This window comes from Amblyraja radiata, chromosome 1 (genome assembly GCF_010909765.2).
Source record: "Amblyraja radiata isolate CabotCenter1 chromosome 1, sAmbRad1.1.pri, whole genome shotgun sequence".
Taxonomy (NCBI): domain Eukaryota; kingdom Metazoa; phylum Chordata; class Chondrichthyes; order Rajiformes; family Rajidae; genus Amblyraja; species Amblyraja radiata.
This window is the reverse complement of record NC_045956.1, coordinates 113,058,149-113,072,013: the sequence shown is the minus strand read 5'-3', so window position 1 is coordinate 113,072,013 and position 13,865 is coordinate 113,058,149.

Genomic DNA, 13,865 nt, shown 5'->3' with positions numbered 1-13,865 from the left:
GCGAGCTTATTGGGGGAAATATTCTTGTCTCTACTTGTTTACAAGTGGTGCTGCAAAGATCTCTCAGATTGCGGTGTTTACTTGAGCCTCGTTTACTCAGGCCCAGGTCTAGCAGATGGTGGTCAAAGACAGAATAATTGTTTAAGTATCTCCATCGTAGGGTAATTAACTGTAGGGTACTTAAGATACTTTACTGGCTTTACCTAAACATTACTAAACGTTATTCCCTTATCATGTATTTGTACTCTGCGAATCGCTCAATTGTAATCATGTGTTGTCTTTCCGCTGGCTGGTTAGCACGCAACAAAAACTTTTCATTGTACTTCGGTACAGGTGACAATAAACTAAACTGAACTGAAAATGAACTCAACAAAATCGTTGATTGGTCTAAAAATTAGCAGTTGAAAGACAAAGGATCAAAAAAGAGAATAAATGAAAATGGAAAAGTAGTCATAGCTGGAAATAGAAGAAGGAAAAGGGGACAGTAATCTGATATTTTTAGATTTAGTATTAAATTAAATCTCAAGGGCAGCAATATGTTCAGTTGGGTGATGAGATATTGTGCCACTAGTATGCATTGATCATCTTTCGAGTAATGCTGGGGGATGTCAAGGACAAAGAGGACCGAGTGGGAATGGGATGAATGATTAAAATGATTGACAACTAGTTTAGGGGACTCTTAGTAAATAAAGATGTTCAGCAAAATGGTCATTTAATCTGCATTTGGTTTCTCCATTGTTCAGGCAACAAAATTATCACTGAATGCAACGCATTAAATGATAAGAAGGTTAGTATGTTAATTGGCTTGGTATAAATGTAAAACATGTCCCTAGTGTGTGTAGGAGAATGTTAATGTGCTTGGATCGCTGGCCGGTGCAGACTTGGTCGGCCGAAGGGCCTGTTTCTGCACTGTGTCTCGGAACAAAACTAAACTAAACTAAACTAAGTGCAAGTGAATAAGAAGCCAATTAACCTATAAGCACGCACGTCTTTGGGATGTGGAAGGAGACCAGAGTACCCGGACGAAACCAACACAGTCAGTGAGAGAACATTCAAACTCCACACAGACAACATCTAAGGTCATGATCGAACCCGGGTCTCTGTTGCTGATATGCTGCAGCTCTACCAGCTGCGTCACTGAGTCAAGCTAATTGTTTCATCCAGTTCAAAATAATCAATAATAAAGCTAAATAATAATAATGACCTGGGTGCGTTTCCATTTCTCTCACAATCCTGCCCACCTTTCCTCTTCCCCTTTCAACCCCTTCTGCCTCCATCTCTCCCTCAGCTCCATATTTCACCCCACTTCTCTCCTCAGCTTGCACACTTTTGTCTGCTTTTCATATTTAACCTTTCTACCATCTACCAATGAAAACCCCTTACACCTGCAGCTTTGTCACCACCAGCTTTTTTCCGGCTTTCACCCCCCTCCCCCCACAGTCCGAAAAAAGTTCCTGACCCATAACATCCCTGCAGAGATGCTGCCTGACCTGCTCTAGCAGCTGCCCACTTTGCCATAATATTATGTAATAATATAATGATGCAATAATAATAATATAACGCTTTTATTGTGAAATATCTATGGTTGACCTGAATTATTATCATCTTGACGTCAATTTTTATCTACTGGTGAAGAAATTGAACCCCGACAGCCTCTTCATTCTCCAGACTCAATTTTAGAATCCAGCTCTCTTATGTTCTCAGGATGTCCTAAAAGCAATTGATCCAAAATTAGTTTTGTGTTATTTGGTGCTGGACAGAGAGGGGGAGAGGAGGGTGTGAATTTGGTACAGCTTCCAAAATCTGGCATTTGTTCCTCTGCGTGTGCTAATGAGGAATCCAGCATCTGTCATTGAAAATCAATGCCAAACTGAGGAATCCTTTCTTGTTTGATATGATATGGAGCTGGAGAGAGCCCAGGATTGCTTTCTGGCTATCAGCCTTTTGTAGTCCTTCCAGCTCCCAGAGAGCCACCTGGCAGAAGCTGCAGGTGATAGATTTGGGTCTAAATTTCATTCTTCAATTGGGCAGGCTACCTGGGCAGGACTTAAGGAGGCTGCTGGCTCACTACCATTATTTAAATAAGAAGACAACTTTGTTACCAATTCTTGCTTTTGTATTATTTCCTTAAACTTCAGCTTCTTATGTCACGACAATATAGTCCTGATTATTTGAATAATTGCGAACTATGACATGGATGTTTGGTTAAATGGGGAGTTAATCAAAATATTTTTAGAAATGCAAAATATTACCAGCAAATATGTAACCTTCAATAAAATACTGAAGTAGTTTAAGTAATCAGCTACATACAATGGCTTGCAAAAGTTTTCATACCCCTTAAACTTTTCCACATTTTGTCACGTTACAACCACAAACGAAAATGTATTTTATTGGGATTTTATGTGATAGACCAACACAAAGTGGTGCTTAATTGTGAAGTGGAAGGAAAATGACACATGGCTTTCAAATTTTTTTACAAATAAAAAGCTGAAAAGTGTGGCGTGCAAAAGTATTCAGCCTCCCTGAGTCAATACTTTGTAGAACCACCTTTCGCTGCAATTACAGCTGCAAGTCTTTTGGGGTATGTCTCTACCAGCTTTGCATATCTAGAGACTGAAATTTTTGCCCATTCTTCTTTGCAAAATAGCTCAAGCCCAGTCAGATTGGATGGAGAGCGTCTGTGAACAGCAATTTCCAAGTCTTGCCAGAGATTCTCAATTGGATTTATGTCTGGACTTTGACTGGGCCATTCTAACACATGAATATGCTTTGATCTAAACCATTCCATTGTAGCTCTGGCTGTATGTTTAGGGTCGTTGTCCTGCTGGAAGGTGAACCTCCGCCCCAGTCTCAAGTCTTTTGCAGACTCTAACAGGTTTTCTTTCAAGATTGCCCTGTATTTGGCTCCATCCATCTTCCCATCAACTCTGACCAGCTTCCCTGTCCCTGCTAAAGAAATGCATCCCCACAGCATGATGCTGCCACCACCATGTTTCACAGTGGGGATGGTGTGTTCAGGGTGATGTGCAGTGTTAGTTTTCCGCCACACATAGTGTTTTGCATTTAGGCCAAAAACTTCAATTTTGGTCTCATCTGACCAGAGCACCTTCCTCCACATGTTTGCTGTGTCCCCCACATGGCTTGTGGCAAACTGCAAACGGGACTTCTTATGGCTTTTTTTCAACAATGGCTTTCTTCTTGCCACTCTTCCATAAAGGCCCGATTTGTGGAGTGCACGACTAATAGTTGTCCTGTGGACAGATTCTCCCACCTGAGCTGTGGATCTCTGCAGCTCCTCCAGAGTTACCATGGGCCTCTTGGCTGCTTCTCTGATCAATGCTCTCCTTGCCCGGCCTGTTTAGGTGGACGGCCATGTCTTGGTAGGTTTGCAGTTGTGCCATACCCTTTCCATTTTCGGATGATGGATTGAACAATGCTCCGTGAGATGTTCAAAGCTTGGGATATTTTTTTATAACCTAACCCTGCTTGATAATAAACTTCTCCACAAATTTATCCCTGACCTGTCTGGTGTGTTCCTTGGGCTTCATGATGCTGTTTTACACTAATGTTCTCTAACAAACCTCTGAGGCCTTCACAGAACAGCTGTATTTATACTGAGATTAGATTACACACAAGTGGACTCTATTTACTAATTAGGTGACTTCTGAAGGCAATTGGTTGCACTGGATTTTATTTAGGGGTATCAGAGTAAAGGGGGCTGAATACTTTTGCACGCCACACTTTTCAGTTTTTTATTTTTTTTTAAATTTGAAAACCATGTATAATTTTCCTTCCACTTCACAATTATGCGCCACTTTGTGTTGGTATCACATAAATTCCCAATAAAATACATTTACGTTTGTGGTTGTAACGTGACAAAATGTGGAAAAGTTCAAGGGGTATGAATACTTTTGCAAGCCACTGTATATTAAGACTCTAGCTCTAGTGAGTTCCTGATCTCTTCCCAAAATGGAAGAAAGTATAGTTTTATTATTATCAAGTGTACCAAGGTACAGTGTAAAGCTGTGCTTCGTATGCTATCCAACAGATCAAATATGCCATAAATGGATACAATCAGTTCAAACTCAAGCACAATAAATAGAGCAAAGACAAAGATTGAGCACAGAATATAGTCCTCAGCATTATAGCATATCAGTTCCTTAGACAAAGTCTAATGTCCTCAATGGGGTGGAGATGAATTGAACAATCTCCTAGTTCATGGAAGGACCCTTCAGTAGCCTGATAACAGAGGGGAAGAAGCCATTCCTGAGTCTGGCAGTGCGTATCTTCAAGCATCTGATCCTTCTGCCGGACAGGAGCAGGGAGAAGAAGGAATGACCAGGGTGGGATACATGGTGAATTGGCCTCAATTAACTTTAGTTCTCAACCTGAAGCAAATATATAATGCAATACAGATACTCAATAATAAACACAACATATTTTAATGTTATAGGGAATAACTGAGAGACATTTATTCAAACAAAGAAGACTTCAACACAAAAATCACCATAACCACTGTAACTATAGAGCATATCAAAAGCTGTATGCTGCAAAAAGGGTCTCAATTCCAAATTCACTCTGCCAGTTAATCATTTAGATCTTGGGAGAGGTTTACAATTCTACAACACAAATAATGCTCCCTGTAAGCCTGAAATGAAAGGAAGGAGGTTCTCCACTTGGATCTATGCAGAGCTATAGATGCAATGGAGACGCTTTAACCTGCTTTAGTTTTCATATGACTTGCAAAGCCTCTCATCTAGATCTGTCTGTCAATCTAATCGATGGCCTCGTGAGAGAAATGAGATGCCTCTTGAGATCGTTCTTAGTGGGTGGGTTGATGTGATGTAGTCTAAGGATTTGGACTCTTGACAACTGCATTTTGGGCTGTCTGGCGTCATCCAAGTGCATGTGCTGGAGGCGTAGGCCAGCATAGATTCTGGAGTAGTTCCTGAGGATTGGCGGGTAGCAAACGTAACCCCACTTTTTAAGAAGGGAGGGAGAGAGAAAACGGGGAATTACAGACCAGTTAGTCTAACATCGGTAGTGGGGAAACTGCTAGAGTCAGTTATTAAAGATGGGATAGCAGCACATTTGGAAAGTGGTGAAATCATTGGACAAAGTCAGCATGGATTTACAAAAGGTAAATCATGTCTGACGAATCTTATAGAATTTTTCGAGGATGTAACTAGTAGCGTGGATAGGGGAGAACCAGTGGATGTGGTGTATCTGGACTTCCAGAAGACTTTCGACAAGGTCCCACATAAGAGATTAGTTTACAAACTTAAAGCACACGGCATTGGGGGTTCAGTATTGATGTGGATAGAGAACTGGCTGGCAAACAGGAAGCAAAGAGTAGGAGTAAACGGGTCATAGAAACATAGAAACATAGAAAGTAGGTGCGAGAGTAGACCACCAGGTCCGTCGAGCCCGCACCGCCATTCGCTCATGGCTGAACACTAAACAGACACACTTACCCACAAACAGTAGACACAAGACACAGAACACAAGACCCTACCCTCCCCTTTATACCGCTATCTCCCCTCTCCACCCCAAGAACCTCGTGATCTCCTGGGGGAGGCAAAAAACCGGATAAAAACCCAGGTCCAATTCGGGAAAAAAATCCGGGAAATTCCTCTCCGACCCCAATCCAGGCGATCGACACTTGTCCAGGAGATCACTCAGGTCTTACTATACTAACCATACCTAGGTCCATATCCCTGCCCTCTCCCCGTAGCCCCTTATCCCCTTGGCAGCTAAAAAACCATCTATTTTAGTCTTAAATATATTTAAAGTTTCTGCTTCCACTGCTCCCTGGGGCAGTGAATTCCATAAATTAACCACCCTCTGGGTGAAGAAGTTCTTCCTCATCTCAGTTTTAAAAGAGCCCCCCCTTATTCTGCAACTATGTCCCCTAGTTCTAGTTTCCCCGATCATTGGGAACATCCTCGGTGCATCCACCCGATCAAGGCCCCTCACGATCTTATATGTTTCAATGAGATCGCCTCTCATTCTTCTAAACTCCAAAGAGTAGAGTTCCAGCCTACTTAACCTTTCCTCATATGTCAATCCCCTCATTGCAGGAATTAATCTTGTAAACCTTCGCTGCACTGCCTCCAGGGCTAGTACATCCTTTCTTAAGTATGGACCCCAGAACTGTACACAGTATTCCAAATGTGGTCTCACTAATACTGTGTACAGCTGCAGCAAGACCTCCGTGTTTTTATACTCAATCCCCCTAGCAATAAAGGCCAAAACTCCATTGGCCTTCCTGATTGCTTGCTGCACCTGCATACTAACTTTTAGTGATTCATGTACTAATACCCCTAGATCCCTTTGCGTTGCATTACAACGCAGCTCCTCCTCATTTAGAAAATAACTTGCCCTATCATTTTTTTTCCCAAAGTGAATGACTTCACATTTATTAGTATTAAATTTAATCTGCCAAGTTGTTGCCCACTCACCTAGCTTATCTATATCCTTTTGCAGACTCTTCCTATCCTCCTCATCCCCTACTTTTCCTCCCATTTTTGTATCGTCCGCAAATTTTGATATATTACACTTGGTTCCCTCCTCCAAATCATTTATATAAATTGTGAACAACTGAGGTCCCAGCACCGACCCTTGTGGAACCCCGCTAGTTACCGGTTGCCATCCCGAGTATGAACCATTTATCCCCACTCTCTGCTTCCTATTTGTTAGCCAATCCTCTACCCATGCTAATATATTACCCCCAATCCCATAATTTTTTATTTTTAGCAATAGTCTCTTATGTGGCACCTTGTCAAAAGCCTTTTGGAAGTCCAAGTATACCACATCCACCGGTTCCCCTTTATCCACCCGGGTTGTTACTTCCTCAAAGAATTCGAGCAGATTCGTTAAACAGGACTTCCCCTTCACAAAACCATGCTGGTTCTGTCCGATGAAGTCATGTTTATCCAAGTGCCCCGTTAGTGTTTCTTTAATAATTGTCTCTAACATTTTACCCACCACCGATGTTACACTAACCGGTCTATAGTTACCCGCCTTCTGTTTACTTCCTTTTTTAAATATAGGTGTTACATTGGCCATTTTCCAATCCACTGGGACCGTTCCTGCCTCCAGGGAGTTTTGGAAAATTATCACCAATGCATCCACAATCCCCACCGCTATCTCCCTCAAGACCCTTGGATGTAATCCATCAGGCCCAGGGGATTTATCCTCCTTCAGTCTCATTAATTTCCCTAATACCACCTCCTTGGTGATCTTAATAGTATTTAGCTCCTCCATTCCTACCGCCCCCTGTTTATCCAGCGTTGGAATATTTTTTGTGTCTTCTATGGTGAAGACTGATACAAAATACTCGTTTAATGCCTTTGCCATTTCCATGTTCCCCACCAACAACTCTCCAGTCTCACCCTCCAATGGACCAACGTTCACCTTAGCCACCCTTTTTCTTTTTATATAGCTATAAAAACTCTTACTATTAGTTTTTATGTTGTTCGCTAAATTCCTTTCATAGTCTATTTTCCCCGTCTTAATTAATCTCTTAGTTATTTTTTGCTGACCTTTAAATGCTTCCCAATCCTCTACCCTCCCACTATCTCTGGCTACCTTATATGCCCTTGCCTTCAGCCGAATACTATCCTTTATAGTTTTACTGAGCCATGGCTGACTGTTCTTACCCTTACCCCTTTTTTTCTTCATAGGAATAAATTTTTCTTGAAGGTTATACAGTAGACCCTTAAACGTACACCACTGCTCATGTACCGTCTTATTCTTGAGTCTGCTATCCCAGTCAACTTTGATCAGCTCAGTCCTCATACCTTCATAATCCCCCTTATTTAGACTAAGCACCCTAGCCTGAGTTTCAACCTGCTCCCCTTCTATTTGAATATGGAATTCGACCATATTGTGGTCACTTGTTCCCAACGAGTCCCTAACTATGACATTTTTAATTAATCCTGCTTCATTACACAGGACCAGATCCAAGATTGCCTCCCCCCTTGTTGGTTCTGTGACATACTGTTCTAGGAACCCGTCTCTAATACATTCTATAAACTCTTCCTCTAGTCTACCCTGCCCAGTTTGGTTTGCCCAATTAATATGAAAATTGAAGTCCCCCATGATTACAGCAGTTCCCTTTTTACATGCGTCGACTATTTGCAGATTTATGTTCTGACTAACAGCGTCACAGCTATTTGGAGGTCTATAAATTACACCCACTAGTGTTTTTTTCCCCTTGTTATTCTCTATCTGTACCCAAGCTGTTTCACTATCCTGATCCTTCAACGCAATATCCTTCCTCTCTATTGCCGTTATTCCCTCCCTTATTAAAGGGTCCTTTTCACAATGGCAGGCAGTGACTAGTGGGGTACCGCAAGGCTCAGTGCTGGGACCCCAGCTATTTACAATATATATTAATGATCTGGATGAGGGAATTGAAGGCAATATCTCCAAGTTTGCGGATGACACTAAGCTGGGGGGAAGTGTTAGCTGTGAGGAGGATGCTAGGAGACTGCAAGGTGACTTGGATAGGCTGGGTGAGTGGGCAAATGTTTGGCAGATGCAGTATAATGTGGATAAATGTGAGGTTATCCATTTTGGTGGCAAAAACAGGAAAGCAGACTATTATCTAAATGGTGGCAGACTAGGAAAAGGGGAGATGCAGCGAGACCTGGGTGTCATGGTACACCAGTCATTGAAAGTGGGCATGCAGGTGCAGCAGGCAGTGAAGAAAGCGAATGGTATGTTAGCTTTCATAGCAAAAGGATTTGAGTATAGGAGCAGGGAGGTTCTACTGCAGTTGTACAGGGTCTTGGTGAGACCACACCTGGAGTATTGCGTACAGTTTTGGTCTCCAAATCTGAGGAAGGACATTATTGCCATAGAGGGAGTGCAGAGAAGGTTCACCAGACTGATTCCTGGGATGTCAGGACTGTCTTATGAAGAAAGACTGGATAGACTTGGTTTATACTCTCTAGAATTTAGGAGATTGAGAGGGGATCTTATAGAAACTTACAAAATTCTTTAGGGGTTGGACAGGCTAGATGCAGGAAGATTGCTCCCGATGTTGGGGAAGTCCAGGACAAGGGGTCACAGCTTAAGGATAAGGGGGAAATCCTTTAAAACCGAGATGAGAAGAACTTTTTTCACACAGAGAGTGGTGAATCTCTGGAACTCCCTGCCACAGAGGGTAGTCGAGGCCAGTTCATTGGCTATATTTAAGAGGGAGTTAGATGTGGCCCTTGTGGCTAAGGGGATCAGAGGGTATGGAAAGAAGGCAGGTACGGGATACTGAGTGGATGATCAGCCATGATCATATTGAATGGCGGTGCAGGCTCGAAGGGCCGAATGGCCTACTCCTGCACCTAATTTCTATGTTTCTATGTTTCTATGAAACAGAAACAAAGTTAATATTTTAAATTTTTTTTCTTCTTTTTTTTTTCTTTTTCTAAATTTCTAAATTTAATGAAAACAACAAAAAAAATAGGCTCACTGCCCAATGACATGACATTGAATTCGCCAATTTTGATTTGCTGAGTTAAGACCCTGTCCCACTTGCGTGTCCTTGGCAAGCTAATTACGTGACCTCGGGTCGCGTTGAGGCGCGACGGTCCCGCGAAGGTCGTGCGCTACTTCATGCGTCCGCACAGCCGTCTGGAGCGCGTGACGTCATTTGAAGATGGACACAAAATGCTGGAGTAACTCAGCAGGACCGGCAGCATCTCTTCAGTCTGAAAGAAGGGTCTTGACCCGAAAAGTCATCCATTCCTTCTCTCCAGAGATGCTGCCGGTCCCACTGAGTTACTCCTGCATTTTGTGTCTATCTTCAATTTTCTTTGCCCTGCTCTTTTTTTTTTTTTTTTTTTTTTATTATGAAACTACTTTTATTCAAAAAATAAACATAAACATAGAGTATTAACACAATCAAAGACTGCCTATGCTGACAGTTTACAAACAAATGATCGTCAAATTAATAACATCAACGTCAACTGGACCCACGAATGGCCGTTGAAGGTCGAGTGTTCCGTTTATCAACAAAACACTCGACCTTCAACGGCGACCAGTATTCATGGAAAGCCTCCAAAGTCCCCATGGACACCACGTGTTCCCTCTTAACACTTAAACAAAATTATCAAATTAAAATATTAACATTACAGGTAACCCATTCCACCTCCCTTGTTTTTCTGTTGTGTTGTTTCTTGTTTTTTTTTTTGTTTTTCTTTTTTTTTTTGCTTTCTTTCTTATTTGTAACTTTCTACCCTCTCTTTTTCTCGCTTTCTATAAAAAATAAAAATACTAGAAGCAGAAGTAATTGATAATGGAAAATTTTAATAATGTATTGACTGATGTATATGAAAAGTTTTTTTTTTTACTATAATATGTAACTACATTTTATAATATGTCTACTTCTAATAAATAAATAAATAAATAAAAAAAAAAAAAAACATTTGAAGCACTCAGCCGAACCAGCACCAGCAGAGAGAGGTTGAAGATGGAACTGCAGATACTGGAAAATCAAAGGTAGACAAAAATGCTGGTGAAACTCACCGGGTGAGTTTCTCCAGCATTTTTGTCTACTTACAGCAGAAATAGAGTATTTTAGTTTAGTTTATTCATTTCAAGCCCTTTCATTATAATTAAAAAATGAGAAAACAAACATATTTAACATTCCAGAGAGTAGGAGATCCTGGACTCCAAACATCGGTTGTGTTTCTCTTCTTACTGGTGTTACTTGAACTGTTGAGTGCTTCCAGTATTTCTTGGCTTTATTTTAGATTTCCAGCAACTACTGGATTTTGCTATAAATATTTTGGCAATGAGTACATGTTCAATATTAAAGTATGTAAGTTGTGAAAAAAAAAAAAAAAAAAAGATTAACATTCTTATCGATAATATATTCAACCTCCTGTGGTGACCAGCGTGCACAGAAGACCTCCACAGTCCCCATGGACACTGCGTGTTCCTTTTCTAGGGACACGCGAGCTCGGACGTAACCCCGGAAAAGGGGCAGGCAGGCGACCGGTGTGCGGCCATCGACTGCCCGCTGCCTGGACCCGCGAATGGCCATCCTGGCCAGGCCCAGGAGCAGACCGTCTTTGCCCCGCTCTGGGAGTAGAAGTGGGGGCGGTTCCGGATCCGCAACGGCCGTGAGCCCCGGGCCGAGCTCGGCGATCGTTTGCCTGCTTCTGCTGTGGTTGGAGGTGAGACGTTGCGTCGCGCCAGAGTCTTGGGCCTGTCCCACTTTAGCCATCAATTACGCGACAGGCCGGTGGCGCGCGAAGATATTGTTCGCTACAAAATTTTGGAGTGCCGTGCACAACTCCATACCCCTCCGCGCTTCTCAGTGGGACTGACCCCGCTCGGTCACACGATGCCTGTGCGCCTCAACGCGATGACAAGGTCGCGTAATTTGCGTGCCAAGGACACGTAAGTGGGACAGGGCCTTTACTCCAACACTTGGTTTTGTAAAATACATTGTTTTGCAAAAATTACGTATGTTTTGCTGTACTTATTAACCTCGAGGTGCCATTGGTTGAATTTTCTAAAACAGCCAACAAAAGGATTGTACTATATTTTGTATATTCCTAAGAATTATGCACATTTATCTGAATGTACTGAAATTGCTCAACTGTGAAAATCCATTTGTTGTGTTGGTGCAGTGTACCCATATGGAGTTCTTGGCACTGAATCATTTGTTTGTGTCTTTTTTTTAATGTTAATTTTCATATTGCCTATTGTTAATGTAGGATCATATACTCTCGGGCTATGTAGTGAAAAATACAGATGGTCTCTGTAGTAAGTAAACCTCAGTTGACCATAAATATGAACAGAAGTTGGTGAAAACACTCGGCAGGTCAAGCAGCATCTGTTAATGTTTCAGGCTAAATAGCATTTGTTTGTGAGAAGAGTTCCCAGTGTTGTTAAATATTTTTATTTCCCCAGATGTTGCCTGACTTGTTGAATTATTTCAAAATTTCCTGTTATTATTTCAGATTTACAGCATCTGCAATTTAGTTTTGATTTTCATCAGTTGTCTGTCACGCCGTGGGATTTCAAGTATCGTGGAATTTATTGTTATATACACAATTACGGTGAGATACAAGTACAATTAAAATTTTGCTTATATCATCATCAAAGGCCCGTAGATTAAAATAACACACAAACATAAATCGTATGAAAATTATACATGAATTGTATAAGCAGTGGAAAGAAAAAGACTGTGCAAAAACAAGACATTAGTTAGATAGAGCTCTTAGGGCTAGCGGTATCAAGGGGTATGGGGAGAAGGCAGGAACCGGGTACTGATTGCGGATGATCAGCCATGATCACATTGAATGGCGGTGCTGGCTCGAAGGGCCGAATGGCCTACTCCTGCACCTATTTTGTATGTATCTAGTCAAAACACAATTAGGAATTAAGTTCATGGTAGTGCAAGGGATGGTCTGTTACTAAGGTAGGATTAGTGTTATGCAGGTTAGTTCAATAATTTGATGGTTACAGGAAAGGAATTGTTCCTGAGCCTGGTGGTGTGGGACCTAAGATATCTATAACTCCTGCCCAACGGTAACAGCAAGAAAAAGGCAGGGATTCTGGATAGATTCATCCTGTTTTACATGCAGAAGAGAGTTCCACGGTGTAACTTTCCTTTACAGAATCTTTGTGTAGTAAATGTTCACCCTCACTGGGAGTTCAGAAAGATCAAGCTTCACTTCAAGACTTGATCATATAATCTCTCAAACCTGAACAGTGTTGGGGAAATGTTGCAAATGCCAATCTGATCCTTGTTAAACTGATAATTTAAAGATGTATTTCTCGGCTGTTCCCACTAGAGCCCTTCATTCTAATGTCCATCCTGCAATTATCATCATTAAAACTGATCTGCTGTCAAGCCTAATTTATTGTTGATGTGACTTACAATGAAATACAGTTGCGATGTTTATCAATTCAACAACAATAACTTCCCTGAGTAATATTTTTACTGTGTTTCTGGTGCTTTGTGACGATTTGTTTGCAGGTCCAATTTTGAAGACGATGTCATATTCCTCAGGCTCATAGAGCATTTTTAAGCTGCTTTGCTAGTACAAGTGAAAAAAAATATTACTGACATATTTAGAATGGTTTCTAATGTTTTGATATCAGACTTTCAATCACAACTGTAAATGAAATGTTTACCCGTTAACTTATTGGATGGAAAATCCTGGTGGAAATTCTAGATTTATGTGTATTGCTCAGCTGATCAAACAAGTGATGCTCTGTGCCAGAATTTGGCATCTAATTATATAGTGGGGTGGGTGAGAATGATCGTGCAGCACTCAATAAGACACAGAGAAGTGTTAAAAAGTTAGATGATGGGATGATTGATGATTAACAGTTTCTATCATGACTGGTATCCAACTGAGAAACATAGAATAATATAGCGAAGGCCCAATAGCTTGCTCAGGGATAATGTGGAAAACAACACTCCAGAAGAAGCAACATTCTAGTCATTAGATTCCTCCTCTTCCATGAACTTCATTAATTACCTGCTGCTTCATGAGGCTTAAGGAGGAGTACATGGAAGGCAACAAAAAAAGACACTAAGTGCCAGAGTAACTCAGCAGGCGAGGCAGCATCTCTGGAAAATATGGATAGGTGATGTTTTGGGTCAGGGCCCTTCTTCAGACCCTTTCGAAGAAGGGTCACCAATCCATGTTGTTCATAGAAACTGCCTCACCCGCTGAGTTACTCCAGCACTTTGTGACTTTTTTAAAAGCAGCATCTGCAACTCCTTGCATCTACAATAACCCCATTACTGTTTGTGGATTATCTCAGCGATTTAGATGCAAAGTGGACTGAGAAATGTTTAATGGAGTTTAATGCAGTTTAGTGCGAGGTGTGGCATT